General features: G+C 45.0%; 45 non-coding genes across 45 annotated transcripts; all 45 read right to left on the bottom strand.

Moving 5' to 3' along the window:
• Positions 1–521: 521 nt before the first annotated feature.
• TRNAP-UGG (transfer RNA proline (anticodon UGG)) lies at positions 522–593 on the bottom strand. The gene has a single exon. It is a non-coding gene; the product is annotated as a tRNA-Pro (tRNA).
• Positions 594–1322: 729 nt separating this feature from the next.
• On the bottom strand, positions 1323–1394 carry TRNAP-UGG (transfer RNA proline (anticodon UGG)). Its single transcript has one exon. It is a non-coding gene; the product is annotated as a tRNA-Pro (tRNA).
• Positions 1395–1960: 566 nt separating this feature from the next.
• TRNAR-ACG (transfer RNA arginine (anticodon ACG)) lies at positions 1961–2034 on the bottom strand. The gene has a single exon. It is a non-coding gene; the product is annotated as a tRNA-Arg (tRNA).
• An 88-nt stretch (positions 2035–2122) lies between these two features.
• On the bottom strand, positions 2123–2194 carry TRNAP-CGG (transfer RNA proline (anticodon CGG)). Its single transcript has one exon. It is a non-coding gene; the product is annotated as a tRNA-Pro (tRNA).
• Positions 2195–2603: 409 nt separating this feature from the next.
• Positions 2604–2675, bottom strand: TRNAP-CGG (transfer RNA proline (anticodon CGG)). Its single transcript has one exon. It is a non-coding gene; the product is annotated as a tRNA-Pro (tRNA).
• A 730-nt stretch (positions 2676–3405) lies between these two features.
• On the bottom strand, positions 3406–3477 carry TRNAP-CGG (transfer RNA proline (anticodon CGG)). Its single transcript has one exon. It is a non-coding gene; the product is annotated as a tRNA-Pro (tRNA).
• A 249-nt stretch (positions 3478–3726) lies between these two features.
• Positions 3727–3798, bottom strand: TRNAP-CGG (transfer RNA proline (anticodon CGG)). Its single transcript has one exon. It is a non-coding gene; the product is annotated as a tRNA-Pro (tRNA).
• Positions 3799–4046: 248 nt separating this feature from the next.
• Positions 4047–4118, bottom strand: TRNAP-CGG (transfer RNA proline (anticodon CGG)). Its single transcript has one exon. It is a non-coding gene; the product is annotated as a tRNA-Pro (tRNA).
• Positions 4119–4688: 570 nt separating this feature from the next.
• On the bottom strand, positions 4689–4760 carry TRNAP-CGG (transfer RNA proline (anticodon CGG)). Its single transcript has one exon. It is a non-coding gene; the product is annotated as a tRNA-Pro (tRNA).
• A 249-nt stretch (positions 4761–5009) lies between these two features.
• TRNAP-CGG (transfer RNA proline (anticodon CGG)) lies at positions 5010–5081 on the bottom strand. The gene has a single exon. It is a non-coding gene; the product is annotated as a tRNA-Pro (tRNA).
• A 248-nt stretch (positions 5082–5329) lies between these two features.
• On the bottom strand, positions 5330–5401 carry TRNAP-CGG (transfer RNA proline (anticodon CGG)). The gene has a single exon. It is a non-coding gene; the product is annotated as a tRNA-Pro (tRNA).
• Positions 5402–6547: 1146 nt separating this feature from the next.
• On the bottom strand, positions 6548–6619 carry TRNAP-CGG (transfer RNA proline (anticodon CGG)). Its single transcript has one exon. It is a non-coding gene; the product is annotated as a tRNA-Pro (tRNA).
• An 89-nt stretch (positions 6620–6708) lies between these two features.
• On the bottom strand, positions 6709–6780 carry TRNAP-UGG (transfer RNA proline (anticodon UGG)). The gene has a single exon. It is a non-coding gene; the product is annotated as a tRNA-Pro (tRNA).
• An 87-nt stretch (positions 6781–6867) lies between these two features.
• Positions 6868–6939, bottom strand: TRNAP-CGG (transfer RNA proline (anticodon CGG)). The gene has a single exon. It is a non-coding gene; the product is annotated as a tRNA-Pro (tRNA).
• Positions 6940–7028: 89 nt separating this feature from the next.
• TRNAP-UGG (transfer RNA proline (anticodon UGG)) lies at positions 7029–7100 on the bottom strand. Its single transcript has one exon. It is a non-coding gene; the product is annotated as a tRNA-Pro (tRNA).
• A 245-nt stretch (positions 7101–7345) lies between these two features.
• On the bottom strand, positions 7346–7419 carry TRNAP-CGG (transfer RNA proline (anticodon CGG)). The gene has a single exon. It is a non-coding gene; the product is annotated as a tRNA-Pro (tRNA).
• A 567-nt stretch (positions 7420–7986) lies between these two features.
• On the bottom strand, positions 7987–8060 carry TRNAP-CGG (transfer RNA proline (anticodon CGG)). Its single transcript has one exon. It is a non-coding gene; the product is annotated as a tRNA-Pro (tRNA).
• A 570-nt stretch (positions 8061–8630) lies between these two features.
• On the bottom strand, positions 8631–8702 carry TRNAP-UGG (transfer RNA proline (anticodon UGG)). Its single transcript has one exon. It is a non-coding gene; the product is annotated as a tRNA-Pro (tRNA).
• A 569-nt stretch (positions 8703–9271) lies between these two features.
• TRNAP-UGG (transfer RNA proline (anticodon UGG)) lies at positions 9272–9343 on the bottom strand. The gene has a single exon. It is a non-coding gene; the product is annotated as a tRNA-Pro (tRNA).
• Positions 9344–9429: 86 nt separating this feature from the next.
• On the bottom strand, positions 9430–9503 carry TRNAP-CGG (transfer RNA proline (anticodon CGG)). Its single transcript has one exon. It is a non-coding gene; the product is annotated as a tRNA-Pro (tRNA).
• A 410-nt stretch (positions 9504–9913) lies between these two features.
• Positions 9914–9985, bottom strand: TRNAP-UGG (transfer RNA proline (anticodon UGG)). Its single transcript has one exon. It is a non-coding gene; the product is annotated as a tRNA-Pro (tRNA).
• An 86-nt stretch (positions 9986–10071) lies between these two features.
• TRNAP-CGG (transfer RNA proline (anticodon CGG)) lies at positions 10072–10145 on the bottom strand. Its single transcript has one exon. It is a non-coding gene; the product is annotated as a tRNA-Pro (tRNA).
• A 409-nt stretch (positions 10146–10554) lies between these two features.
• On the bottom strand, positions 10555–10626 carry TRNAP-UGG (transfer RNA proline (anticodon UGG)). Its single transcript has one exon. It is a non-coding gene; the product is annotated as a tRNA-Pro (tRNA).
• An 86-nt stretch (positions 10627–10712) lies between these two features.
• On the bottom strand, positions 10713–10786 carry TRNAP-CGG (transfer RNA proline (anticodon CGG)). The gene has a single exon. It is a non-coding gene; the product is annotated as a tRNA-Pro (tRNA).
• Positions 10787–11516: 730 nt separating this feature from the next.
• Positions 11517–11588, bottom strand: TRNAP-UGG (transfer RNA proline (anticodon UGG)). Its single transcript has one exon. It is a non-coding gene; the product is annotated as a tRNA-Pro (tRNA).
• An 86-nt stretch (positions 11589–11674) lies between these two features.
• On the bottom strand, positions 11675–11748 carry TRNAP-CGG (transfer RNA proline (anticodon CGG)). The gene has a single exon. It is a non-coding gene; the product is annotated as a tRNA-Pro (tRNA).
• An 89-nt stretch (positions 11749–11837) lies between these two features.
• Positions 11838–11909, bottom strand: TRNAP-UGG (transfer RNA proline (anticodon UGG)). Its single transcript has one exon. It is a non-coding gene; the product is annotated as a tRNA-Pro (tRNA).
• Positions 11910–12639: 730 nt separating this feature from the next.
• Positions 12640–12711, bottom strand: TRNAP-UGG (transfer RNA proline (anticodon UGG)). Its single transcript has one exon. It is a non-coding gene; the product is annotated as a tRNA-Pro (tRNA).
• Positions 12712–13279: 568 nt separating this feature from the next.
• On the bottom strand, positions 13280–13351 carry TRNAR-ACG (transfer RNA arginine (anticodon ACG)). Its single transcript has one exon. It is a non-coding gene; the product is annotated as a tRNA-Arg (tRNA).
• Positions 13352–13759: 408 nt separating this feature from the next.
• TRNAP-CGG (transfer RNA proline (anticodon CGG)) lies at positions 13760–13831 on the bottom strand. Its single transcript has one exon. It is a non-coding gene; the product is annotated as a tRNA-Pro (tRNA).
• Positions 13832–14240: 409 nt separating this feature from the next.
• Positions 14241–14312, bottom strand: TRNAP-CGG (transfer RNA proline (anticodon CGG)). Its single transcript has one exon. It is a non-coding gene; the product is annotated as a tRNA-Pro (tRNA).
• A 730-nt stretch (positions 14313–15042) lies between these two features.
• On the bottom strand, positions 15043–15114 carry TRNAP-CGG (transfer RNA proline (anticodon CGG)). The gene has a single exon. It is a non-coding gene; the product is annotated as a tRNA-Pro (tRNA).
• Positions 15115–15363: 249 nt separating this feature from the next.
• TRNAP-CGG (transfer RNA proline (anticodon CGG)) lies at positions 15364–15435 on the bottom strand. Its single transcript has one exon. It is a non-coding gene; the product is annotated as a tRNA-Pro (tRNA).
• Positions 15436–15683: 248 nt separating this feature from the next.
• TRNAP-CGG (transfer RNA proline (anticodon CGG)) lies at positions 15684–15755 on the bottom strand. The gene has a single exon. It is a non-coding gene; the product is annotated as a tRNA-Pro (tRNA).
• A 1051-nt stretch (positions 15756–16806) lies between these two features.
• On the bottom strand, positions 16807–16878 carry TRNAP-CGG (transfer RNA proline (anticodon CGG)). The gene has a single exon. It is a non-coding gene; the product is annotated as a tRNA-Pro (tRNA).
• Positions 16879–17127: 249 nt separating this feature from the next.
• On the bottom strand, positions 17128–17199 carry TRNAP-CGG (transfer RNA proline (anticodon CGG)). Its single transcript has one exon. It is a non-coding gene; the product is annotated as a tRNA-Pro (tRNA).
• Positions 17200–17447: 248 nt separating this feature from the next.
• On the bottom strand, positions 17448–17519 carry TRNAP-CGG (transfer RNA proline (anticodon CGG)). Its single transcript has one exon. It is a non-coding gene; the product is annotated as a tRNA-Pro (tRNA).
• A 250-nt stretch (positions 17520–17769) lies between these two features.
• Positions 17770–17841, bottom strand: TRNAP-UGG (transfer RNA proline (anticodon UGG)). Its single transcript has one exon. It is a non-coding gene; the product is annotated as a tRNA-Pro (tRNA).
• An 86-nt stretch (positions 17842–17927) lies between these two features.
• On the bottom strand, positions 17928–18001 carry TRNAP-CGG (transfer RNA proline (anticodon CGG)). The gene has a single exon. It is a non-coding gene; the product is annotated as a tRNA-Pro (tRNA).
• Positions 18002–18089: 88 nt separating this feature from the next.
• On the bottom strand, positions 18090–18161 carry TRNAP-CGG (transfer RNA proline (anticodon CGG)). The gene has a single exon. It is a non-coding gene; the product is annotated as a tRNA-Pro (tRNA).
• Positions 18162–18250: 89 nt separating this feature from the next.
• Positions 18251–18322, bottom strand: TRNAP-UGG (transfer RNA proline (anticodon UGG)). The gene has a single exon. It is a non-coding gene; the product is annotated as a tRNA-Pro (tRNA).
• Positions 18323–18408: 86 nt separating this feature from the next.
• TRNAP-CGG (transfer RNA proline (anticodon CGG)) lies at positions 18409–18482 on the bottom strand. The gene has a single exon. It is a non-coding gene; the product is annotated as a tRNA-Pro (tRNA).
• An 86-nt stretch (positions 18483–18568) lies between these two features.
• On the bottom strand, positions 18569–18642 carry TRNAP-AGG (transfer RNA proline (anticodon AGG)). Its single transcript has one exon. It is a non-coding gene; the product is annotated as a tRNA-Pro (tRNA).
• An 87-nt stretch (positions 18643–18729) lies between these two features.
• Positions 18730–18803, bottom strand: TRNAP-CGG (transfer RNA proline (anticodon CGG)). Its single transcript has one exon. It is a non-coding gene; the product is annotated as a tRNA-Pro (tRNA).
• An 86-nt stretch (positions 18804–18889) lies between these two features.
• TRNAP-CGG (transfer RNA proline (anticodon CGG)) lies at positions 18890–18963 on the bottom strand. Its single transcript has one exon. It is a non-coding gene; the product is annotated as a tRNA-Pro (tRNA).
• Between the last annotated feature and the right edge of the window lie 2271 nt (positions 18964–21234).

Raw genomic sequence — 21234 nt, forward strand, 5'->3', positions numbered from 1 at the left:
TTGCATTTAAATAGTCACTAAATTACCTCTGCAAAAACTCGGGTCCGTCCGGGATTTGAACCCGGGACCACTCACACCCAAAGCGAGTATCATACCCCTAGACCAACGGACGAAGTATGACACTGAAACATGCTCAGCTCGTAGTCCTACAATTTAACTAGTTACATTTAAATAGTCACCAAATTACTTCTGCAAAACTCGGGTCCGTCCGGGATTTGAACCCGGGACCACTCACACCCGAAGCGAGTATTATACCCCTAGACCAACGTACGAAGTATGACACTGAAACATGCTCATCTCGTAGTCCTACAATTTAACTCGTAGCATTTGAATAGTCACCAAATTACTTCTGCAAAAACTCGAGTCCGTCCGGGATTTGAACCCGGGACCACTCGCACCCAAAGCGAGTATCATGCCCCTAGACCAACGGACCATGTATGAAATAGAACATGCTCAACTCATAGGCCTACCCTGTAGTTAGTTGCATTTAAATAGTCACTAAATTACCTCTGCAAAAACTCGGGTCCGTCCGGGATTTGAACCCGGGACCACTCACACCCAAAGCGAGTATCATACCCCTAGACCAACGGACCATGTATGAAATAAAACATGCTCAACTCATAGGCCTACCCTGTAGTTAGTTGCATTTACATAGTCACTAAATTACCTCTGCAAAAACTCGGGTCCGTCCGGGATTTGAACCCGGGACCACTCGCACCCAAAGCGAGTATCGTACCCCTAGACCAACGGACCATGTATGAAATAAAACATGCTCAACTCATAGGCCTACCCTGTAGTTAGTTGCATTTAAATAGTCACTAAATTACTTCTGCAAAAACTCGGGTCCGTCCGGGATTTTAACCGGGGACCCCTCGCACCCTAAGCGAGTATCATACCCCTAGACCAACGGACGAAATATGACACTGAAGCATGCTCAACTCGTAGTCCTACAATTTAACTAGTTACATTTAAATAGTCACCAAATTACTTCTGCAAAACTCGGGTCCGTCCGGGATTTGAAACCGGGACCACTCACACCCGAAGCGAGTATCATACCCCTAGAACAACGGACCATGTATGAAATAAAACATGCTCATCTCATAGGCCTACCCTGTAGTTAGTTGCATTTAAATAGTCACTAAATTACCTCTGCAAAAACTCGGGTCCGTCCGGGATTTGAACCCGGGACCACTCACACCCAAAGCGAGTATCATACCCCTAGACCAACGGACGAAGTATGACACTGAAACATGCTCAGCTCGTAGTCCTACAATTTAACTAGTTACTTTTAAATAGTCACCAAATTACTTCTGCAAAAACACGGGTCCGTCCGGGATTTGAACCCGGGACCACTCGCACCCAAAGCGAGTATCATACCCCTAGACCAACGGACCATGTATGAAATAAAACATGCTCATCTCATAGGCCTACCCTGTAGTTAGTTGCATTTAAATAGTCACTAAATTACCTCTGCAAAAACTCGGGTCCGTCCGGGATTTGAACCCGGGACCACTCACACCCAAAGCGAGTATCATACCCCTAGACCAACGGACGAAGTATGACACTGAAACATGCTCAGCTCGTAGTCCTACAATTTAACTAGTTACATTTAAATAGTCACCAAATTACTTCTGCAAAACTCGGGTCCGTCCGGGATTTGAACCCGGGACCACTCACACCCGAAGCGAGTAACATACCCCAAAACCAACGGATCATGTATGACAGCGAGACATGCTCAACTCGTAGGCCTACAGTTTAATTAGTTGCATTTAAGTAGTCACCAAATTACTTCTGCAAAACTCGGGTCCGTCCGGGATTTGAACCCGGGACCACTCACACCCGAAGCGAGTATCATACCCCTAAACCAACGAACGAAATATGACACTTAAACATGCTCAACTCGTAGTCCTACTATTTAACTAGATACATTTAAATAGTCACCAAATTACTTCTGCAAAACTCGGGTCCGTCCGGGATTTGAACCCGGGACCCCTCGCACCGTAAGCGAGTATCATACCCCTAGACCAACGGACGAAATATGACATTGAAACATGCTCAACTCGTAGTCCTACGATTTAACTAGTTACATTTAAATAGTCACCAAATTACTTCTGCAAAACTCGGGTCCGTCCGGGATTTGAACCCGGGACCACTCACACCCGAAGCGAGTATCATACCCCTAGACCAACGGACCATGTATGACACTGAAACATGCTACACTCGTAGGTCTACAATATAACTAGTTGCATTTAAATAGTCACCAAATTACTTCTGCAAAATCTCGTGTCCGTCTGGGAATTGAACCCGGGACCCCTCGCACCCTAAGCGAGTATCTTACCCCTAGACCAACGGACGAAATATGACACTGAAACATGCTCAACTCGTAGGCCTACAATTAAACTCGTTGCATTTAAATAGTCACCAAATTACTTCTGCAAAACTCGGGTCCGTCCGGGATTTGAACCCGGGACTACTCACACCCGAAGCGAGTATCATACCCCTAAACCAACGGACGAAATATGACACTTAAACATGCTCAACTCGGAGTCCTACTATTTAACTAGTTACATTTAAATAGTCACCAAATTACTTCTGCAAAACTCGGGTCCGTCCGGGATTAGAACCCGGGACCACTCACACCCGAAGCGAGTATCATACCCCTAGACCAACGGACCATGTATGACACTAAAACATGCTACACTCGTAGGTCTACAATATAACTAGTTGCATTTAAATAGTCACCAAATTACTTCTGCAAAAACTCGTGTCCGTCTGGGATTTGAACCCGGGACCCATCGCACCCTAAGCGAGTATCTTACCCCTAGACCAACGGACGAAATATGACCCTGAAACATGCTCAACTCGTAGGCCTACAATTTAACTCGTTGCATTTAAATAGTCACCAAATTACTTCTGCAAAACTCGCGTCCGTCCGGGATTTGAACCCGGGACTACTCACACCCGAAGCGAGTATCATACCCCTAAACCAACGGACGAAATATGACATTGAAACATGCTCAACTCGTAGTCCTACTATTTAACTAGTTGCATTTAAATAGTAACCAAATTACTTCTGCAAAATCTCGTGTCCGTCTGGGATTTGAACCCGGGACTACTCACACCCGAAGCGAGTATCATACCCCTAAACCAACGGACGAAATATGACATTGAAACATGCTCAACTCGTAGTCCTACTATTTAACTAGTTGCATTTAAATAGTCACCAAATTACTTCTGCAAAACTCGGGTCCGTCCGGGATTTGAACCCGGGACCACTCACACCCGAAGCGAGTAACATACCCCAAAACCAAAGGATCATGTATGACAGCGAGACATGCTCGACTCGAAGGCCTACAATTTAATTAGTTGCATTTAAGTAGTCACCAAATTACTTCTGCAAAACTCGGGTCCGTCCGGGATTTGAACCCGGGACCACTCACACCCGAAGCGAGTATCATACCCCTAGACCAACGGACCATGTATGACACTGAAACATGCTACACTCGTAGGCCTACAATATAACTAGTTGCATTTAAATAGTCACCAAATTACTTCTGCAAAAACTCGTGTCCGTCTGGGATTTGAACCCGGGACCCCTCGCACCGTAAGCGAGTATCATACCCCTAGACCAACGGACGAAATATGACACTGAAACATGCTCAACTCGTAGTCCTACTATTTAACTAGTTACATTTAAATAGTCACCAAATTACTTCTGCAAAACTCGGGTCCGTCCGGGATTTGAACCCGGGACCACTCACACCCGAAGCGAGTATCATACCCCTAGACCAAAGGACCATGTATGACACTGAAACATGCTACACTCGTAGGCCTACAATATAACTCGTTGCATTTAAATAGTCACCAAATTACTTCGGCAAAACCCGGGTCCGTCCGGGATTTGAACCCGGGACTACTCACACCCGAAGCGAGTATCATACCCCTAAACCAACGGACGAAATATGACCCTAAAACATGCTCAACTCGTAGTCCTACTATTTAACTAGTTACATTTAAATAGTCACCAAATTACTTCTGCAAACCTCGGGTCCGTCCAGGATTTGAACCCGGGACCACTCACACCCGAAGCGAGTATCATACCCCTAGACCAACGGACCATGTATGACACTGAAACATGCTCAACTTGTAGTCCTACAATTTAACTCGTTGCATTTGAATATTCACCAAATTACTTCTGCAAAAACTCGGGTCCGTCCGGGATTTGAACCCGGGACTACTCACACCCGAAGCGAGTATCATACCCCTAAACCAACGGACGAAATATGACATTGAAACATGCTCAACTCGTAGTCCTACTATTTAACTAGTTGCATTTAAATAGTAACCAAATTACTTCTGCAAAATCTCGTGTCCGTCTGGGATTTGAACCCGGGACTACTCACACCCGAAGCGAGTATCATACCCCTAAACCAACGGACGAAATATGACATTGAAACATGCTCAACTCGTAGTCCTACTATTTAACTAGTTGCATTTAAATAGTCACCAAATTACTTCTGCAAAACTCGGGTCCGTCCGGGATTTGAACCCGGGACCACTCACACCCGAAGCGAGTAACATACCCCAAAACCAAAGGATCATGTATGACAGCGAGACATGCTCAACTCGAAGGCCTACAATTTAATTAGTTGCATTTAAGTAGTCACCAAATTACTTCTGCAAAACTCGGGTCCGTCCGGGATTTGAACCCGGGACCACTCACACCCGAAGCGAGTATCATACCCCTAGACCAACGGACCATGTATGACACTGAAACATGCTACACTCGTAGGCCTACAATATAACTAGTTGCATTTAAATAGTCACCAAATTACTTCTGCAAAAACTCGTGTCCGTCTGGGATTTGAACCCGGGACCCCTCGCACCGTAAGCGAGTATCATACCCCTAGACCAACGGACGAAATATGACACTGAAACATGCTCAACTCGTAGTCCTACTATTTAACTAGTTACATTTAAATAGTCACCAAATTACTTCTGCAAAACTCGGGTCCGTCCGGGATTTGAACCCGGGACCACTCACACCCGAAGCGAGTATCATACCCCTAGACCAAAGGACCATGTATGACACTGAAACATGCTACACTCGTAGGCCTACAATATAACTCGTTGCATTTAAATAGTCACCAAATTACTTCGGCAAAACCCGGGTCCGTCCGGGATTTGAACCCGGGACTACTCACACCCGAAGCGAGTATCATACCCCTAAACCAACGGACGAAATATGACCCTAAAACATGCTCAACTCGTAGTCCTACTATTTAACTAGTTACATTTAAATAGTCACCAAATTACTTCTGCAAACCTCGGGTCCGTCCAGGATTTGAACCCGGGACCACTCACACCCGAAGCGAGTATCATACCCCTAGACCAACGGACCATGTATGACACTGAAACATGCTCAACTTGTAGTCCTACAATTTAACTCGTTGCATTTGAATATTCACCAAATTACTTCTGCAAAAACTCGGGTCCGTCCGGGATTTGACCCCGGGACCACTCGCACCCTAAGCGAGTATCATACCTCTAGACCAACGGACGAAGTATGACACTGAAACATGCTCAACTCGTAGTCCTACAATTTAACTCGTTGCATTTAAATAGTCACCAAATTACTTCTGCAAAAACACGGGTCCGTCCGGGATTTGACCCCGGGACCACTCGCACCCAAAGCGAGAATCATACCCCTAGACCAACGGTAGGACTGTTCACGAGCCGAGCTGAGCGAGCTTTTTAAAAGCTCGGCTCGGCTCGAGTCAAAAAAACGGCGGCTCGGCTCGAGTCGAGCCGAGCTGGGTCTTGGCTCGGCTCGAGCTCGGCTCGGCTCGAAAATGATCGAGCCGAGCCGAGCTGGCTCGATTAACATATACATGTTTTAAAAAAATTGCTACTACCAACGCCAAACTTGAGAATGACTATAAATGCCATCCCATGTTTAGGAATGTAGTGGTTCAGTAAAACCCGCTCTTTAAAATATGCTCAAGGTTAGAGACGAGAGATTTTTCCCACGCTTTATTTCCTGTAAAAATACAACGGAACGCTAATGGTGGAGAGAATAAAGACTAAAAGGAAAGCACTATATCAGTGACTAAGCTCGCGAGCCGGCTCGCGAGTCGGCTCGGCTCGATGCCTATTGGCTCGGCTCGGCTCGACCATAAAAAAGCTCGCTCGTTAATTAATCGAGCCGCAAAAGTGGCGGCTCGGCTCGGCTCGAACTCGGCTCGCTCGTCACGAGCCCGAGCTGGCTCGAGCTCGTGAACAGTCCTAACCAACGGACCATCTATGAAATAAAACATGCTTAACTCATAGGCCTACCCTCTAGTTAGTTGCATTTAAATAGTCACTAAATTACTTCTGCAAAAAGTCGGATCCGCCCGGTATTTGAACCCGGGACCACTCACACCCGAAGCGAGTATCATACAGCTAGACCAACGGACCTTGTATGAAATAAAACATGCTCAACTCATAGGCCTACCCTGTAGTTAGTTGCATTTAAATAGTCACTAAATTACCTCTGCAAAAACTCGGGTCCTTCCGGGATTTGAACCCGGGACCACTCACACCCGAGGCGAGTATCATACCCCTAGACCAACGGACCATGTATGACACTGAAACATGCTCATCTCGTAGGCCTACAATATAACTAGTTGAATTTAAATAGTCGCTAAATTACCTCTGCAAAAACTCGGGTCCGTCCGGGAATTGAACCCGGGACCACTCACACCCAAAGCGAGTATCATACCCCTAGACCAACGGACCTTTATGAAACAAAACATGCTCAACTCAAAGGCCTACCCTGTAGTTAGTTGCATTTAAATAGTCACTAAATTACCTCTGCAAAAACTCGGGTCCGTCCGGGATTTGAACCCGGGACCACTCACACCCGAGGCGAGTATCATACCCCTAGACCAACGGACCATGTATGACACTGAAACATGCTCAACTCGTAGGCCTACAATATAACTAGTTGCATTTAAATAGTCACTAAATTACCTCTGCAAAAATTCGGGTCCGTCCGGGAATTGAACCCGGGACCACTCACACCCAAAGCGAGTATCATACCCCTAGACCAACGGACCATGTATGAAATAAAACATGCTCAACTCATAGGCCTACCTGTAGTTAGTTGCATTTAAATAGTCACTAAATTACCTCTGCAAAAACTCGGGTCCGTCCGAGATTTGAACCCGGGACAACTCACACCCAAAGCGAGTATCATACCCCTAGACCAACGGACCATGTATGAAATAAAACATGCTCAACTCATAGGCCTACCCTGTAGTTAGTTGCATTTAAATAGTCACTAAATTACCTCTGCAAAAACTCGGGTCCGTCCGGGATTTGAACCCGGAACCACTCACATCCGAAGCGAGTATCATACCCCTAGACCAACGGACGAAGTATGACACTGAAACATGCTCAGCTCGTAGTCCTACAATTTAACTAGTTGCATTTAAATAGTCACCAAATTACTTCTGCAAAACTCGGGTCCGTCCGGGATTTGAACCCGGGACCACTCGCACCCAAAGCGAGTATCATACCCCTAGACCAACGGACGAAGTATGACACTGAAACATGCTCATCTCGTAGTCCTACAATTTAACTCGTAGCATTTGAATAGTCACCAAATTACTTCTGCAAAAACTCGAGTCCGTCCGGGATTTGAACCCGGGACCACTCGCACCCAAAGCGAGTATCATACCCCTAGACCAACGGACGAAGTATGACACTGAAATATGCTCATCTCGTAGTCCTACAATTTAACTCGTAGCATTTGAATAGTCACCAAATTACTTCTGCAAAAACTCGAGTCCGTCCGGGATTTGAACCCGGGACCACTCGCACCCAAAGCGAGTATCATACCCTAGACCAACGGACCATGTATGAAATAAAACATGCTCAACTCATAGGCCTACCCTGTAGTTAGTTGCATTTAAATAGTCACTAAATTACCTCTGCAAAAACTCGGGTCCGTCCGGGATTTGAACCCGGGACCACTCACACCCGAAGCGAGTATCATACCCCTAGACCAACGGACGAAGTATGACACTGAAACATGCTCAGCTCGTAGTCCTACAATTTAACTAGTTACATTTAAATAGTCACCAAATTACTTCTGCAAAAACACGGGTCCGTCCGGGATTTGACCCCGGGACCCCTCGCACCCAAAGCGAGAATCATACCCCTAGACCAACGGACCATCTATGAAATAAAACATGCTTAACTCATAGGCCTACCCTCTAGTTAGTTGCATTTAAATAGTCACTAAATTACTTCTGCAAAAACTCGGGTCCGTCCGGGATTTTAACCGGGGACCCCTCGCACCCTAAGCGAGTATCATACCCCTAGAGCAACGGACGAAGTATGACACTGAAACATGCTCAACTCGTAGTCCTACAATTTAACTCGTTGCATTTAAATAGTCACCAAATTACTTCTGCAAAAACACGGGTCCGTCCGGGATTTGACCCCGGGACCACTCGCACCCAAAGCGAGTATCATACCCCTAGACCAACGCACCATGTATGAAATAAAACATGCTCAACTCATAGGCCTACCCTGTAGTTAGTTGCATTTAAATAGTCACTAAATTACCTCTGCAAGAACTCGGGTCCGTCCGGGATTTGAACCCGGGACCACTCACACCCAAAGCGAGTATCATACCCCTAGACCAACGGACCATGTATGAAATAAAACATGCTCAACTCATAGGCCTACCCTGTAGTTAGTTGCATTTAAATATTCACTAAATTACCTCTGCAAAAACTCGGGTCCGTCCGGGATTTGAACCCGGGACCACTCACACCCGAAGCGAGTATCATACCCCTAGAGCAACGGACGAAGTATGACACTGAAACATGCTCAACTCGTAGTCCTACAATTTAACTCGTTGCATTTAAATAGTCACCAAATTACTTCTGCAAAACTCGGGTCCGTCCGGGATTTGAACCCGGGACCACTCGCACCCAAAGCGAGTATCATACCCCTAGACCAACGGACGAAGTATGACACTGAAACATGCTCATCTCGTAGTCCTACAATTTAACTCGTATCATTTGAATAGTCACCAAATTACTTCTGCAAAAACTCGAGTCCGTCCGGGATTTGAACCCGGGACCACTCGCACCCAAAGCGAGTATCATACCCCTAGACCAACGCACCATGTATGAAATAAAACATGCTCAACTCATAGGCCTACCCTGTAGTTAGTTGCATTTAAATAGTCACTAAATTACCTCTGCAAAAACTCGGGTCCGTCCGGGATTTGAACCCGGGACCACTCACACCCAAAGCGAGTATCATACCCCTAGACCAACGGACCATGTATGAAATAAAACATGCTCAACTCATAGGCCTACCCTGTAGTTAGTTGCATTTAAATAGTCACTAAATTACCTCTGCAAAAACTCGGGTCCGTCCGGGATTTGAACCCGGGACCACTCACACCCGAAGCGAGTATCATACCCCTAGACCAACGGACGAAGTATGACACTGAAACATGCTCAGCTCGTAGTCCTACAATTTAACTAGTTACATTTAAATAGTCACCAAATTACTTCTGCAAAAACACGGGTCCGTCCGGGATTTGACCCCGGGACCACTCGCACCCAAAGCGAGAATCATACCCCTAGACCAACGGACGAAGTATGACACTGAAACATGCTCATCTCGTAGTCCTACAATTTAACTCGTATCATTTGAATAGTCACCAAATTACTTCTGCAAAAACTCGAGTCCGTCCGGGATTTGAACCCGGGACCACTCGCACCCAAAGCGAGTATCATACCCCTAGACCAACGCACCATGTATGAAATAAAACATGCTCAACTCATAGGCCTACCCTGTAGTTAGTTGCATTTAAATAGTCACTAAATTACCTCTGCAAAAACTCGGGTCCGTCCGGGATTTGAACCCGGGACCACTCACACCCAAAGCGAGTATCATACCCCTAGACCAACGGACCATGTATGAAATAAAACATGCTCAACTCATAGGCCTACCCTGTAGTTAGTTGCATTTAAATAGTCACTAAATTACCTCTGCAAAAACTCGGGTCCGTCCGGGATTTGAACCCGGGACCACTCACACCCGAAGCGAGTATCATACCCCTAGACCAACGGACGAAGTATGACACTGAAACATGCTCAGCTCGTAGTCCTACAATTTAACTAGTTACATTTAAATAGTCACCAAATTACTTCTGCAAAACTCGGGTCCGTCCGGGATTTGAACCCGGGACCACTCGCACCCAAAGCGAGTATCATACCCCTAGACCAACGGACGAAGTATGACACTGAAACATGCTCATCTGGTAGTCCTACAATTTAACTCGTATCATTTGAATAGTCACCAAATTACTTCTGCAAAAACTCGAGTCCGTCCGGGATTTGAACCCGGGACCACTCGCACCCAAAGCGAGTATCATACCCCTAGACCAACGCACCATGTATGAAATAAAACATGCTCAACTCATAGGCCTACCCTGTAGTTAGTTGCATTTAAATAGTCACTAAATTACCTCTGCAAAAACTCGGGTCCGTCCGGGATTTGAACCCGGGACCACTCACACCCAAAGCGAGTATCATACCCCTAGACCAACGGACCATGTATGAAATAAAACATGCTCAACTCATAGGCCTACCCTGTAGTTAGTTGCATTTAAATAGTCACTAAATTACCTCTGCAAAAACTCGGGTCCGTCCGGGATTTGAACCCGGGACCACTCACACCCGAAGCGAGTATCATACCCCTAGACCAACGGACGAAGTATGACACTGAAACATGCTCAGCTCGTAGTCCTACAATTTAACTAGTTACATTTAAATAGTCACCAAATTACTTCTGCAAAAACACGGGTCCGTCCGGGATTTGACCCCGGGACCACTCGCACCCAAAGCGAGAATCATACCCCTAGACCAACGGACCATCTATGAAATAAAACATGCTTAACTCAAAGGCCTACCCTCTAGTTAGTTGCATTTAAATAGTCACTAAATTACTTCTGCAAAAACTCGGGTCCGTCCGGGATTTTAACCGGGGACCCCTCGCACCCTAAGCGAGTATCATACCCCTAGAGCAACGGACGAAGTATGACACTGAAACATGCTCAACTCGTAGTCCTACAATTTAACTCGTTGCATTTAAATAGTCACCAAATTACTTCTGCAAAACTCGGGTCCGTCCGGGATTTGAACCCGGGACCACTCGCACCCAAAGCGAGTATCATACCCCTAGACCAACGGACGAAGTATGACACTGAAACATGCTCATCTCGTAGTCCTACAATTTAACTCGTATCATTTGAATAGTCACCAAATTACTTCTGCAAAAACTCGAGTCCGTCCGGGATTTGAACCCGGGACCACTCGCACCCAAAGCGAGTATCATACCCCTAGACCAACGCACCATGTATGAAATAAAACATGCTCAACTCATAGGCCTACCCTGTAGTTAGTTGCATTTAAATAGTCACTAAATTACCTCTGCAAAAACTCGGGTCCGTCCGGGATTTGAACCCGGGACCACTCACACCCAAAGCGAGTATCATACCCCTAGACCAACGGACCATGTATGAAATAAAACATGCTCAACTCATAGGCCTACCCTGTAGTTAGTTGCATTTAAATAGTCACTAAATTACCTCTGCAAAAACTCGGGTCCGTCCGGGATTTGAACCCGGGACCACTCACACCCGAAGCGAGTATCATACCCCTAGACCAACGGACGAAGTATGACACTGAAACATGCTCAGCTCGTAGTCCTACAATTTAACTAGTTACATTTAAATAGTCACCAAATTACTTCTGCAAAAACACGGGTCCGTCCGGGATTTGAACCCGGGACCACTCGCACCCAAAGTGAGTATCATACCCCTAGACCAACGGACCATGTATGAAATAAAACATGCTCATCTCATAGGCCTACCCTGTAGTTAGTTGCATTTAAATAGTCACTAAATTACCTCTGCAAAAACTCGGGTCCGTCCGGGATTTGAACCCGGGACCACTCACACCCAAAGCGAGTATCATACCCCTAGACCAACGAACGAAGTATGACACTGAAACATGCTCAGCTCGTAGTCCTACAATTTAACTAGTTACATTTAAATAGTCACCAAATTACTTCTGCAAAACTCGGGTCCGTCCGGGATTTGAACCCGGGACCACTCACACCCGAAGCGAGTATTATACCCCTAGACCAACGTACGAAGTATGACACTGAAACATGCTCATCTCGTAGTCCTACAATTTAACTCGTAGCATTTGAATAGTCACCAAATTACTTCTGCAAAAACTCGAGTCCGTCCGGGATTTGAACCCGGGACCACTCGCACCCAAAGCGAGTATCATGCCCCTAGACCAACGGACCATGTATGAAATAGAACATGCTCAACTCATAGGCCTACCCTGTAGTTAGTTGCATTTAAATAGTCACTAAATTACCTCTGCAAAAACTCGGGTCCGTCCGGGATTTGAACCCGGGACCACTCACACCCAAAGCGAGTATCATACCCCTAGACCAACGGACGAAGTATGACACTGAAACATGCTCAGCTCGTAGTCCTACAATTTAACTAGTTACTTTTAAATAGTCACCAAATTACTTCTGCAAAAACACGGGTCCGTCCGGGATTTGAACCCGGGACCACTCGCACCCAAAGCGAGTATCATACCCCTAGACCAACGGACCATGTATGAAATAAAACATGCTCATCTCATAGGCCTACCCTGTAGTTAGTTGCATTTAAATAGTCACTAAATTACCTCTGCAAAAACTCGGGTCCGTCCGGGATTTGAACCCGGGACCACTCACACCCAAAGCGAGTATCATACCCCTAGACCAACGGACGAAGTATGACACTGAAACATGCTCAGCTCGTAGTCCTACAATTTAACTAGTTACATTTAAATAGTCACCAAATTACTTCTGCAAAACTCGGGTCCGTCCGGGATTTGAACCCGGGACCACTCACACCCGAAGCGAGTAACATACCCCAAAACCAACGGATCATGTATGACAGCGAGACATGCTCAACTCGTAGGCCTACAGTTTAATTAGTTGCATTTAAGTAGTCACCAAATTACTTCTGCAAAACTCGGGTCCGTCCGGGATTTGAACCCGGGACCACTCACACCCGAAGCGAGTATCATACCCCTAAACCAACGAACGAAATATGACACTTAAACATGCTCAACTCGTAGTCCTACTATTTAACTAGATACATTTAAATAGTCACCAAATTACTTCTGCAAAACTCGGGTCCGTCCGGGATTTGAACCCGGGACCCCTCGCACCGTAAGCGAGTATCATACCCCTAGACCAACGGACCATGTATGACACTGAAACATGCTACACTTGTAGGTCTACAATATAACTAGTTGCATTTAAATAGTCACCAAATTACTTCTGCAAAACTCGGGTCCGTCCGGGATTTGAACCCGGGACCACTCACACCCGAAGCGAGTAACATACCCCAAAACCAACGGATCATGTATGACAGCGAGACATGCTCAACTCGTAGGCCTACAGTTTAATTAGTTGCATTTAAGTAGTCACCAAATTACTTCTGCAAAACTCGGGTCCGTCCGGGATTTGAACCCGGGACCACTCACACCCGAAGCGAGTATCATACCCCTAAACCAACGAACGAAATATGACACTTAAACATGCTCAACTCGTAGTCCTACTATTTAACTAGATACATTTAAATAGTCACCAAATTACTTCTGCAAAACTCGGGTCCGTCCGGGATTTGAACCCGGGACCACTCACACCCGAAGCGAGTATCATACCCCTAGACTAACGGACCATGTATGACACGGAAACATGCTACACTCGTAGGTCTACAATATAACTAGTTGCATTTAAATAGTCACCAAATTACTTCTGCAAAATCTCGTGTCCGTCTGGGAATTGAACCCGGGACCCCTCGCACCCTAAGCGAGTATCTTACCCCTAGACCAACGGACGAAATATGACACTGAAACATGCTCAACTCGTAGGCCTACAATTAAACTCGTTGCATTTAAATAGTCACCAAATTACTTCTGCAAAACTCGGGTCCGTCCGGGATTTGAACCCGGGACTACTCACACCCGAAGCGAGTATCATACCCCTAAACCAACGGACGAAATATGACACTTAAACATGCTCAACTCGGAGTCCTACTATTTAACTAGTTACATTTAAATAGTCACCAAATTACTTCTGCAAAACTCGGGTCCGTCCGGGATTTGAACCCGGGACCACTCACACCCGAAGCGAGTATCATACCCCTAGACCAACGGACCATGTATGACACTAAAACATGCTACACTCGTAGGTCTACAATATAACTAGTTGCATTTAAATAGTCACCAAATTACTTCTGCAAAAACTCGTGTCCGTCTGGGATTTGAACCCGGGACCCATCGCACCCTAAGCGAGTATCTTACCCCTAGACCAAGGGACGAAATATGACCCTGAAACATGCTCAACTCGTAGGCCTACAATTTAACTCGTTGCATTTAAATAGTCACCAAATTACTTCTGCAAAACTCGCGTCCGTCCGGGATTTGAACCCGGGACTACTCACACCCGAAGCGAGTATCATACCCCTAAACCAACGGACGAAATATGACATTGAAACATGCTCAACTCGTAGTCCTACTATTTAACTAGTTGCATTTAAATAGTAACCAAATTACTTCTGCAAAATCTCGTGTCCGTCTGGGATTTGAACCCGGGACTACTCACACCCGAAGCGAGTATCATACCCCTAAACCAACGGACGAAATATGACATTGAAACATGCTCAACTCGTAGTCCTACTATTTAACTAGTTGCATTTAAATAGTCACCAAATTACTTCTGCAAATCTCGGGTCCGTCCGGGATTTGAACCCGGGACCACTCACACCCGAAGCGAGTAACATACCCCAAAACCAAAGGATCATGTATGACAGCGAGACATGCTCAACTCGAAGGCCTACAATTTAATTAGTTGCATTTAAGTAGTCACCAAATTACTTCTGCAAAACTCGGGTCCGTCCGGGATTTGAACCCGGGACCACTCACACCCGAAGCGAGTATCATACCCCTAGACCAACGGACCATGTATGACACTGAAACATGCTACACTCGTAGGCCTACAATATAACTAGTTGCATTTAAATAGTCACCAAATTACTTCTGCAAAAACTCGTGTCCGTCTGGGATTTGAACCCGGGACCCCTCGCACCGTAAGCGAGTATCATACCCCTAGACCAACGGACGAAATATGACACTGAAACATGCTCAACTCGTAGTCCTACTATTTAACTAGTTACATTTAAATAGTCACCAAATTACTTCTGCAAAACTCGGGTCCGTCCGGGATTTGAACCCGGGACCACTCACACCCGAAGCGAGTATCATACCCCTAGACCAAAGGACCATGTATGACACTGAAACATGCTACACTCGTAGGCCTACAATATAACTCGTTGCATTTAAATAGTCACCAAATTACTTCGGCAAAACCCGGGTCCGTCCGGGATTTGAACCCGGGACTACTCACACCCGAAGCGAGTATCATACCCCTAAACCAACGGACGAAATATGACCCTAAAACATGCTCAACTCGTAGTCCTACTATTTAACTAGTTACATTTAAATAGTCACCAAATTACTTCTGCAAACCTCGGGTCCGTCCAGGATTTGAACCCGGGACCACTCACACCCGAAGCGAGTATCATACCCCTAGACCAACGGACCATGTATGACACTGAAACATGCTCAACTTGTAGTCCTACAATTTAACTCGTTGCATTTGAATATTCACCAAATTACTTCTGCAAAAACTCGGGTCCGTCCGGGATTTGAACCCGGGACTACTCACACCCGAAGCGAGTATCATACCCCTAAACCAACGGACGAAATATGACCCTAAAACATGCTCAACTCGTAGTCCTACTATTTAACTAGTTACATTTAAATAGTCACCAAATTACTTCTGCAAACCTCGGGTCCGTCCAGGATTTGAACCCGGGACCACTCACACCCGAAGCGAGTATCATGCCCCTAGACCAACGGACCATGTATGACACTGAAACATGCTCAACTTGTAGTCCTACAATTTAACTCGTTGCATTTGAATATTCACCAAATTACTTCTGCAAAAACTCGGGTCCGTCCGGGATTTGACCCCGGGACCACTCGCACCCTAAGCGAGTATCATACCTCTAGACCAACGGACGAAGTATGACACTGAAACATGCTCAACTCGTAGTCCTACAATTTAACTCGTTGCATTTGAATAGTCACCAAATTACTTCTGCAAAACTCGCGTCCGTCCGGGATTTGAACCCGGGACTACTCACACCCGAAGCGAGTATCATACCCCTAAACCAACGGACGAAATATGACATTGAAACATGCTCAACTCATAGTCCTACTATTTAACTAGTTGCATTTAAATAGTAACCAAATTACTTCTGCAAAATCTCGTGTCCGTCTGGGATTTGAACCCGGGACTACTCACACCCGAAGCGAGTATCATACCCCTAAACCAACGGACGAAATATGACATTGAAACATGCTCAACTCGTAGTCCTACTATTTAACTAGTTGCATTTAAATAGTCACCAAATTACTTCTGCAAAACTCGGGTCCGTCCGGGATTTGAACCCGGGACCACTCACACCCGAAGCGAGTAACATACCCCAAAACCAAAGGATCATGTATGACAGCGAGACATGCTCAACTCGAAGGCCTACAATTTAATTAGTTGCATTTAAGTAGTCACCAAATTACTTCTGCAAAACTCGGGTCCGTCCGGGATTTGAACCCGGGACCACTCACACCCGAAGCGAGTATCATACCCCTAGACCAACGGACCATGTATGACACTGAAACATGCTACACTCGTAGGCCTACAATATAACTAGTTGCATTTAAATAGTCACCAAATTACTTCTGCAAAAACTCGTGTCCGTCTGGGATTTGAACCCGGGACCCCTCGCACCGTAAGCGAGTATCATACCCCTAGACCAACGGACGAAATATGACACTGAAACATGCTCAACTCGTAGTCCTACTATTTAACTAGTTACATTTAAATAGTCACCAAATTACTTCTGCAAAACTCGGGTCCGTCCGGGATTTGAACCCGGGACCACTCACACCCGAAGCGAGTATCATACCCCTAGACCAAAGGACCATGTATGACACTGAAACATGCTACACTCGTAGGCCTACAATATAACTCGTTATATTTAAATAGTCACCAAATTACTTCGGCAAAACCCGGGTCCGTCCGGGATTTGAACCCGGGACTACTCACACCCGAAGCGAGTATCATACCCCTAAACCAACGGACGAAATATGACCCTAAAACATGCTCAACTCGTAGTCCTACTATTTAACTAGTTACATTTAAATAGTCACCAAATTACTTCTGCAAACCTCGGGTCCGTCCAGGATTTGAACCCGGGACCACTCACACCCGAAGCGAGTATCATACCCCTAGACCAACGGACCATGTATGACACTGAAACATGCTCAACTTGTAGTCCTACAATTTAACTCGTTGCATTTGAATATTCACCAAATTACTTCTGCAAAAACTCGGGTCCGTCCGGGATTTGACCCCGGGACCACTCGCACCCTAAGCGAGTATCATACCTCTAGACCAACGGACGAAGTATGACACTGAAACATGCTCAACTCGTAGTCCTACAATTTAACTCGTTGCATTTGAATAGTCACCAAATTACTTCTGCAAAAACTCGGGTCCGTCCGGGATTTGAACCCGGGACCACTCACACCCAAAGCGAGTATCATACCCCTAGACCAACGGACCATGTATGAAATAAAACATGCTCAACTCATAGGCCTACCCTGTAGCTAGTTGCATTTAAATAGTCACTAAATTACCTCTGCAAAAACTCGGGTCCGTCCGGGATTTGAACCCGGGACCACTCACACCCGAAGCGAGTATCATACCCCTAGACCAACGGACGAAGTATGACACTGAAACAAGCTCAGCTCGTATTCCTACAATTTAACTAGTTACATTTAAATAGTCACCAAATTACTTCTGCAAAACTCGGGTCCGTCCGGGATTTGAACCCGGGACCACTCACACCCGAGGCGAGTATCATACCCCTAGACCAACGGACCATGTATGACACTGAAACATGCTCAACTCGTAGTCCTACAATTTAACTCGTTGCATTTGAATAGTCACCAAATTACTTCTGCAAAAACTCGGGTCCGTCCGGGATTTGAACCCGGGACCACTCGCACCCAAAGCGAGTATCATACCCCTAGACCAACGGACCATGTATGAAATAAAACATGCTCAACTCATAGGCCTACCCTGTAGTTAGTTGCATTTAAATAGTCACTAAATTACCTCTGCAAAAACTCGGGTCCGTCCGGGATTTGAACCCGGGACCACTCACACCCGAAGCGAGTATCATACCCCTAGACCAACGGACGAAGTATGACACTGAAACATGCTCAGCTCGTATTTCTACAATTTAACTAGTTACATTTAAATAGTCACCAAATTACTTCTGCAAAACTCGAGTCCGTCCGGGATTTGAACCCGGGACCACTCGCACCCTAAGCGAGTATCATACCCCTAGACCAACGGACGAAACATGACACTGAAACATGCTCAACTCATAGGCCTACCCTGTAGTTAGTTGCATTTAAATAGTCACTAAATTACCTCTGCAAAAACTCGGGTCCGTCCGGGATTTGAACCCGGGACCACTCACACCCGAAGCGAGTATCATACCCCTAGACCAACGGACGAAGTATGACACTGAAACATGCTCAGCTCGTAGTCCTACAATTTAACTAGTTACATTTAAATAGTCACCAAATTACTTCTGCAAAACTCGGGTCCGTCCGGGATTTGAACCCGGGACCACTCACACCCGAAGCGAGTATCATACCCCTAGACCAACGGACGAAGTATGACACTGAAACATGCTGAACTCGTAGGCCTACAATATAACTCGTAGCATTTGAATAGCCACCAAATTACTTCTGCAAAAACTCGGGTCCGTCCTTGATTTGAACCCGGGACCACTCGCACCCAAAGCGAGTATCATACCCCTAGACCAACGGACCATGTATGAAATAAAACATGCTCAACTCATAGGCCTACCCTGTAGTTACCCCAGTAGCACAAGCCTTCCGCATAACAGTCGGTTAAAGGTCGAATAGTCGGTTTACGGTCCAGTCAGCTGTACCATGCTTATTCCGATACTTTTCCGACTCATGAAGCCGACTACTTCTTTTAGTTGGCAATGCCGACATCTATCTGACAGTTGGAACAGAGATGGTTTAAAGTAGGCTTGCCTACCGTCTAGAAAATTTCAACTTATTTTTTGCCAATTGATTACCGACTCTCTCGCGCTAGTCGGTATTGTGACGTTTAAGAAGAGTAAAATTAAAAGCAAAGTTATGCTTAGGCCGTTTAGTAACCGACATTTATCCGACAGTTGGAACTGAGATGGTTTAAAGTAGGCTTGCCTACCGTCTAAAGAATTCCAACACAATTTTTGCCAATTGATTACCAACTCTCTCGCGCTAGTCGTTATTGTGACGTTTAAGACGAATAAAATTAAAAGCAAAGTTATTCTTAGGCCGTTTAGTAACCGACATTTATCCGACTGTTGGAACCGTGGTGGTTTGAAGTAGGCTTGCCTACCGTCCTAAACATGTAACCAACTTTTGCCAATTGATTACCAACTCCTTCCCGCTAGTCGGTATGGTCACGTTATAAAAGAGTAAAATGAAAAACTAAGTTGTTGTATAGGCCTCCTTTTTCCGTGGGACGGTTTTTTTGATTTTACTATTCCGCATATGCCTCCAAATGTTTTTTGTTATATATTTAACTTATACTATATTTCGACCCACAAGCAGAAGTTGATAATACTATATTTTTGGCAACACTAGAAACATAACGTTACAAAAAAACTGCAAAGCAAGAAAACACATCTGATTTTCTTGTTTGAATTTTCCCTCCTGTTATTTCTCGGGTCAGGCGACACGCCTCTGTTCTATTGGCGTAACTAAGATAACGCCATGCACGTCATCATCGAAGAGGGCGCTGCTAGTGCGAAAGCAAGTTAGCCTTTCCAGTATCTCTGACGCGGCTGGGTCGTTAGAATGTTTAAACGATATTTTGTGGTCGAAAATGATTAGTTCTTGGCTTGCTAACTTTCAATTTCATCGCTAAAGTTCTTTGTCACACTATATAAACTAGAAACGTCTTCGTTTGTCACGTAAGGTTTGAATTTTGTTATTGAATTATCAATTTATCTACTTTTTAGAGCCAGTTTTATGCATAAGCCTTTGCTTTTTTACCTAGCTTCTCATCTGCTGGGAACCACACCCCTATAAAGTGAAACCAAAACTTATGGTGGAATTCATAAACGTCGAACGCAACGCAATTTAGTACAGGCGAAGGCAGGGCGTCGTGCGCAAACGTCTGCCTTTAGCGCACGACGCCCTGCCTTCGCCTGTACTAAATTGCGTTGCGTCCGACGTTTATGAATTCCCCCTTTAAACGTTTATGTATACCTTCAGTTTCTTTGTTTGAATATAAAAGAAGCAAGTGCTTTTGGGCGCTTGGAAATCAAAAACCTTATATATTAAAGATTTTTGATTGTGAAAACAATACTGAATTCCAAAATAGATCTCAATTTGTTTTAGTTAAAGAATTTTTGTTGCGGTTTCAAACACTTTAAGAGAAAAATGTGTGAAATAATACCCTTTAGAATTGTATGTTTTTCTTTTTCCTTAAAAAAAAATCAGGGTTGCCACAGTACCTGGATATCCTTTAAAAGTCAGGGAATTTAAAAATGGGCCAAAAGGTCAGGGAAAAGTCGGGAAATTTTAAAAATTTTAGCAAATTCTGGGAACTTGATTTTAGTGGGTAAAAGTATTTATTGAAAGAGTAATGAAAGTTTCTCTTTATCCTCTCTTAACACAGAAAACTCCATGCGCAATCCTTAAAAATGTCTAGAATTGTTTTTATAAAGTAAATGCCTTCAAAAAAGCAATTAAGACTGTTATTTATAGTTAAAATGATTCTTATTCATTTTGGTGCAACAAATACATTGGAAAACTTAATGTAGAGAGTTTATTTAATTATAAGCACTTAAAACGTGCTGTAAAAATTTACCCTACCGCCCTAAAAGGTCTGGGAAACTCTGAGAAAAAGGTCAGGGAA

Source organism: Phalangium opilio, unplaced genomic scaffold (assembly GCF_054372755.1).
Source record: "Phalangium opilio isolate 3A_F unplaced genomic scaffold, DU_Popi_V2 ptg000487l_1, whole genome shotgun sequence".
Lineage (NCBI taxonomy): Eukaryota > Metazoa > Arthropoda > Arachnida > Opiliones > Phalangiidae > Phalangium > Phalangium opilio.